The sequence below is a fragment of the Camelus ferus genome, chromosome 27 (assembly GCF_009834535.1).
Source record: "Camelus ferus isolate YT-003-E chromosome 27, BCGSAC_Cfer_1.0, whole genome shotgun sequence".
NCBI classification, from domain to species: Eukaryota; Metazoa; Chordata; class Mammalia; order Artiodactyla; family Camelidae; genus Camelus; species Camelus ferus.
The window spans coordinates 18038790-18046396 of NC_045722.1; the positions used below are offsets into that span (position 1 = coordinate 18038790).

At 38.9% G+C, this 7607-nt stretch overlaps 1 pseudogene; it reads left to right on the plus strand.

The window, feature by feature from the left end:
- Positions 1 to 384: 384 nt before the first annotated feature.
- Positions 385 to 2710, plus strand: LOC102509314 (annotated as a pseudogene).
- Positions 2711 to 7607: the final 4897 nt, after the last annotated feature.

The window sequence follows — 7607 nt, forward strand, 5'->3', positions numbered from 1 at the left end:
AACCATCTCTAATGATATTCAAAATGTAAGTTTTGTAACTACAGACTACAGCGAATATCTTAGATCAAGTTCTTGGGAAGAAACACAGAGATTTTAATGCAGAAAGTTTATTGAAAACTGCCTGCAGGATCACCTCCTACGGAGGAAAGGAAGTGTCACAGTGCAGAGGGAGAAAAGCAATTTACGAGGCATCAACCTGATCCCAAAATCCCCTGGAGAGCTTGGAGATGAATGATCACTTCAAAAGTGCCTGCCTGGAGGCAAGAACGCTCTAGCGTTAGCCTCTATATTGCCAGTCTTTAGGTCTACGCTACCACTCTGGGAAAAAAGTGCAAATCTAGGGAAGGGTGGGTAGTTCCCTTCAGCTGAGGGCAATTCCCGAGGATGGAGTCAACTGAGAGCAATATTTCCAGCAAGTATGGATGAATGCCTCAGCTCCAAAGGATGTATACAGGCAGACCTCCATTTATTGTGTGTGGCTTTATTGTGCTTTGAAAATGATTGTGGTTTTTTTTTTATAAATTGAAGGTTTGAGGCAACTCTGTGAGGAACAAGTCTATCAGTACCATTTTTCCAACTGCGTTTGCTCATTTTGTGTCCCTGTGTCACATTTTGGTAATTCCCACAATACTTCAACCTGTTGCACTATTATTACATCTGCTATGGTGATCTGCGATCTCTGATGTTGTGATTGTAATTGTTTTGGGGGTCCCACAAACTGTGCCCTGATAAGAGAGTGAACTTGATAGATAAATGTTGTGTGTGTTCTGACTGTTCCACCAGCTGGCTGTTCCCCTATCATTTTCCCTCTCCACCGACCTCCCTGTTTCCTGAGACAGAGCAACATTTAAATTAGGCCAATTAATAAGCCTACAATGGCCTCTCAAGTGAAAGGAAGAATCACGCATCTCTCACTTTAAATCAAGAACTGGAAATAATTAAGCTTAGTGAAGAAGGCATGGCATATTGAACTAAGATAGTAGGAAAGCTAGGCTGCTAGCACCAAAAAGTCAGTCAAGTTGTGAATGCAAAGAGAAAGTTCTTGAAGGAATTAGAAGTACTATGACAGTGAACAGATGGATGATAAGAAAGCAAAACAGCCTAATTGTTGATTGGGAGAAAATTTAAGTGGTGTGGATAGAAGATTAAACCAGCCACAATAATCCCTTAAGTCAAACCCTAACCCAGAGCAAGGCTCCAACTCTATTCAATCCTATGAAAGCTGAGAGAGGTGAGGAAACTACAGAAGAAAAGTGTGAAGCTAGTGGAGGTTGATTCATAAGGTGCCAGAAAAGACAATCTCTGTAACATGAATGTGCAAGGTGAAGCACCAAGAGCTGATGTAGAAGCTGCAAGTTATCCAGAAGATCTAGCTCAGATATGAATGAAGGTGGCTTCACTAAACAACAGATTTTCAACGTAGAAGAAATAGCCTTACATTGGAATAAGATGTCACGTAGGTCTTTCATAGCTAGAGAGGAGAAGTCAATGCCTGGCTTCAAAGCTTCAAAGGACAGGCTGACTCTCCTGTTAGGGGCTACGGCAGCTGGTGACTTCAAGTTAAAGCCAGTTCTCATTGACTATTCTGAAAAATCCTAGGACTTTTAAGAACTGGGGACCCTAAATCTACCCTGCCTGTGCTCTACAAATGGAATGACAAAGCCTGCATGACAGCACAGGTGTTTACAACATGGTTTACTGAATATTTTAAGCCCACTTTTGAGAACTACTGCTCAGAAAAAAAGGTTCCTCTCCAAAATATTTTGCTCATTGGCAATACACCTGGTTACCCAAGAGCTCTGGTAGAGATGTACGATGAGGTTAATGTTGTTTACATGCCTGCTAACACATCCATTCTGCAGCCCATGGATCAAGGAGTATTTTCAACTTCCAACTCTTATTATTTAAGAAATACATTTTGGAAGGCTATAGCTGCCATAAATAATGATTCCACTGATGGATCTTGGCAAATTACATTGAAAACCTTCAGGAAAGGATTCAGCACTTTAGATGCCATTAGGAACATTTGTGATTCACAGGAAGAGGTCAGAATAGCAACATCAACAGGAGTTTGGAAGAAGTTGATTTCAGCTCTCATGGATGAATTTGAGAGGTTTAAGATTTAAGTGGGGAGAAGCAACTGCAGATGTGGTAGAAATAGCAAGATAACTAGAATTAGAAATGGAGCCTGGAGATGTGATTGAATTGTTGTAATTTTATGATGAAACTTTAACAGATATGGAGTTGCTTCTTACTGATGAGCAAAGAAAGTGGTTTCTTGAGATGGAATATACCCCTGAGGAAGACGCGGTGAAGACTGTTGAAATGACAACAAAGGATTTAGAGAATGACATCAACGTAGTTCATAAAGGGATGGACGGGTTTGAGAAGATTGACTCTCATTTTGAATGAAGTCCTACTGTGGGTAAAGTGCTATCAAACAGCACTACATGCAACAGAGGAATAGTTCATGAATGGAAGACTTCCATGGCACACTTCATTGTTGTCTTAAAAAATTGTTGCAGTCACCTCAACCTTAAACAACTTTAAGCAATCCTGATCAGTCAGCTGCCATCAACATTGAGGCAAGACCCTCCATCAGCCAAAAGATCGTGATTCACTGAAGGCTCAAATGATGGTTACCATTTTTTAACAATAAAGTATGTTATAATTAAGGTATGTGTATTTTTAGCATAATGCTATTGTACACTTAATAAACTACAGGATAGTGTAAATACAACTTTTATATGCACTGGAAAACCAAAATTTTGTGTTACTCACTTTATTGCAATAGCTGTTTTCTCGCAGTGCTCTGAAACCAAATCTGCAGCATCTCTGAGCTATGCCTGCCTGCATATGTGGTCTTTCCCAACATCCACTGTTAAGTGTTAAGAACATGGTTCTGGAGAGAAGCTGTGTAGTTTTATCTACTGTCTTCATATTACATTATACATGAATTTAGGTATAAATAACAAAACACACAAGATTTTATAAGTTCAGCTTTGTGAAGAGCCTAGAGAAGGAAAGAGGTTTGCAGCCAACTCAGGCTGTGGTATTAGCAACATTGCCATTTGGACCATGAGACCTGGCAGACAATATGGTATTAGATGTACCAGGGGTTGGAAAATCTGTCGAGAGAGCTACAGGTAAGGAGAGGAATCCCCGCCGTCCTGGCTGGTGTAATTGATACGCATTTACACAATGGGATGGGGGGTGGGCTGAAGTAAGTTTGGTAACATCTTGGGAATGTCTTACTATTCTTGTGCCTAAGTTTGATAGCAAATGGGCAAGTGCAGCAGCCAGAGCTGAGAAGGGCATGGTGACCATGTGCTCACACTCTTAACAAATGAGAATCTTTTTACCCTACTCCCCAGGTAAGCTACCTAGACCCACAAAGGGGTTACCCAAAGATGAAGGACATCTAGAAATAGTAGCAAAATGAAATAATGGATACTGATTATACTTCATGAGCAGCTTCAGTGTGGGGGCAGAGAACGTCTTCTCGTAAGTTCCTTCAGGGAAGGAGACTTCCATAATTCTAAAAAAAAGTGATCCTCAAATTTATATAAGCAAGTAGATCTTAGTGGTACAAGGCATAGACTGTAAGGGATGCTGTGATGTGTCAAGCACAACTCTTCGGGTTTGCATCACTTAAATTTTCCCAGCCATTGGCAGTGCCGACGACTCAACTGAAATACCTCGACTTTGACCCGGTGAGCTTCCTAGACTGAACAGTGCTGCCCCATCCAAGTTCATGTGCCCTTCCCTGGCGTAAACCACATGCAATGCTTGGTCTATATTAGAAGCTCAGTTCTTTGCTTTGATTTGGGACAACTCTGCGGCATGATCCCAGCCCATCTAAGACCTACTGCTATGTACACATCACAGTCTAATACCTACTTCGTCAAATCCTGATTCCTTGATGCTTCCACAAGTGTGAATCCTAGGAGCGCATCCCAGTACGCTTCCAGTCCACAAATCTCTGGTTCATTGCTTCCTGGGGAATCTCAGTTACATAAAATCTAACCACAAATAAGCACAAAATTCTTAGTAGTTATCTACATAATCGATCAAGCTGGACTTTATTAGGTCCAAGCAGAAAGTAATTCTATTCTCTTCACCACTTGCTCTGAAGACTAGTCATTCCCCACTCTTAGATGATGCTATCCAGTCCTCTCTAGTCATAAGAAGCAATCTTATTTCAGGAAGTAGATTGTCCATCCTCCTCTGGGTCTCTTCACCTGCCCAGGTGACCTTCACAAGTGGTGTTTTTTTTAATGAGTTTCCAGCAAGGTCCCTCACAAAGGGCCCATATCTGGTACTTGGGAAACCCACACCAGCAGAGTTATCTGCAGAAGTTGTGGGATGTCCCTGAATTTGCCTTCAGACTTCTCTAGATGACGGTGAGGCACCAAAAAAATTCTAAGAAGTGGGTCACTTGAAGACTTTTCCCTCAATCGCTCAAAGATAAGAAAAACACCTCTGCAAACTCCTGAAGGATGTGCTCCCTCTTTGTCTCATCAATCTCTACCCTTATGGCCTGAAGGTGGGTTATCAATAATTCTGGTGTTTTCGTGTATCCTGCCATGGTAGACCAGCTCTTTTGCCCTTTAGGCTGGGACATTCTTTGGAACATTATGTTTTATCTCGACCATTGGGTCCCTGGCCAAACAGGAAACAGACAAGATCCCTCTTCAATGTCTTGTTATAATTATTATCAACAGCAATTGCATGTAATTTATATATTAAATATAATTATATATTAAATGCCCTATCTCCTAGAACAAATGCTACTCTTGTTATTTACCTGAAAATTAATGATGTGAAAAATTGTTAAATAATTTTCAAGATGATATACACCACATAATTTTTTTGTACCGCATATGAAATAAAATGTAGATTGAAAGTGAATCATTTCTTACAACAGAAGGAGTAGATAAAAACTGTTTCCTTGGACTAATTGGCATTCTGGAATTTTGAAATTTCTTTGCCTCTCTGTCCCTCTCACACACACCTACCACCTACACACACACAAACACACGTACACACACTAGTTAATTTATTTTATGAATATTATAATTTGCTTCTAAATATGAGCTTTAGGATGCTAAAGGCAGGCACTATTCAACAAATAAAATAATATGGGTGCACTTAGAGTATTTTATTACCAATAAATTAAAGGCAAAATTTTTAAAAGATACATGGAAACATTTTACTGTATTTTTTTTTCTAACCTTTAATTTTGATTACTAGATTCCTGGAGACATCTTTTGATTACTGAAGGTATCTTGCCATAGTTTATACATATTGTCATTGGATGAATTCAACATTATAGATACATTGATGCTCATTGCATGATCTCATACTGCTTGTTAACTTTTAACATCAGTCTTCTAGGCTTCCTTTCTTTAACCAATAGTCAACTTTGAGCATGAATAAAAAGTCTAATAAAAAAAAAAAAGGAATTCACCTGCTCACTGTGACCACCAAAGCATCCCAGGGTGTTCTTCTAAGTGATGAAGGTGTGAGTGACAGTGTGTGAACAGGGTGGTTTGAAACCCACCAGCACCAGACGTGCCTGACTTTAAAGTCACCATTGGCAGCTCTCAAGGTAGTCTCATTTTGAAGAGGAAACATTTTGATAGCTTAGTCATTGACTTAAAGTAGTAATTAATTATTTTATTTTATTTTAATTGAAGTACAGTCAAAGTGTCAATTTCTGGTGTACAGCACAATGTCCCAGTCAGTCATGCATATACATACATATATTCTTTTTCATTAAAGGTTATTACAAGATACTGAATATAGTTCCCTATGCTATACAGAAGAAACTTTTTTTAAATCTATTTTTATATATAGTGGCTAACATTTGTGGTATAGTTATACAATGGAATACTACTCAGCCATAAAAAGGATAAAATAATGCTATTTGCAGCAACATGGATGGACCTAGAGATCATCATTCTAAGTGAAGTAAACCAGAAAGAGAAAGAAAAATACCATATGATATCACTCATATGTGATATCTTATAAAAGGGGGGGAAAAAGGGGGAAAAAAGAAAAAAAGAAGAAAAAAGTATACTATGAACCCATTTACACAACAGAAACAGACTCACAGACATAGTAAATAATCTTTTTGGTTACTGGGGAAAGTGGGTGGGAAGGGATAAATCTGAGAGTTTGAGGTTTGTAAATATTAGCCCCTATACATAAAGCAGTAATTAAAACAGACCCCATTACTGCCTTTAAAGGCAAGAAGCGTTGGACGTCCTGCTGCTGATGGAGAGGAACCATTGAAGGGATTTCCACTGAGATAAGGCATGGTCAGATTCGTCACAATGAGGAGAATGAATGAGAGTTTGGGGGTTGGAGGTGGGAGCAGTTTGGAAGATGGAAGAAGAGTTAAGAGATTATTGCAACAATCTGAGGGCGAGATGATACTGATCTGAACTAAGACAGAAACAGTCAGGATTTGGAGAACTGGATAGATTCTAAACACAGTCAGAAAGGAACACCTATATCTTTGGTAACTGCTTGCTTCTGGAGGCCTTGGGGGAAGAAGAGGACAAAGATGATGTGAAAGTCTGGTTTAGGGTACAGTTAGGCAGTGTTGTTACTCACTGAAATAAAGAAGACAGGAAGCAGAAGAAAGATTTATGTGGATGATTTCAGTTCAAGGTATCTTTGAATTTGGGATATTTGTGGGCAATTTAAGGATCCACGTCACACAAGGGCATTTCATCCAGAACTCTGAAAAGAAGACTGGGCATAACTGGAGTAAGGACTCTTATGATAGAGCCCATGAAATGTCCCCATAGAGAGGATTTACTCGTTAATGGCTAGTTACCACTCTTTTAACAACACTCATCTTTTATATCACTTTAAAAGTTGTGAATCAAAAGTTAAATTCTGTTAGCGTATTTTGTGTGTTGACTGTTTATCCCAAATAATATACAAAAACAGCTGGGTTTAAAACAAACTTTAAAATTTCCATTACTGTACCTTAGAAATCACATCCACATAACTAAATTTTTTAAGGTAAAATCCAAAAAGTCAATTCTGACCCATGAGTCCACTAATTCAGTTAATCAAAATTAGCACAAATGAGACTTTGGACAAAACTTTCTGGAAGGACCAAATGACTGTGACTTGATGACATCTCAGAGTTTTGCAGCAAGTTCCAATACAGGCTGGTGGTATTGCTGAATAGAAAATCCTGTATTAATTTTCTGTGTTTAGGCTACTGTCTCATGTCTGCCATCAGCGGAGTAGCAGATAATTTAAAGCACTAAGAAAATGCCATTTTTTTCTCACACAGATAAAGCAAAGAAAAATCCACTGCTAGAGATTGTAACGGTGCGAAGAACATGACGGGGAGATCAGAGCGGAGGAAACAGCATGTTAATGACATTCAATATTCTCCCTGTGTCAAGGCATCGGCATTTTTATTACCACTATTCCTCAGCATACACTATTAGAATTTACTGAGTCAATCTGTCTCCATCATCTGTGTTATAATATATTTTATTCAATAAGATATGGAATAATATTTATCTTTCAACTCCAATGACTGGCTTTCAGGACAATAACTGCTTATCAGCCAAGCA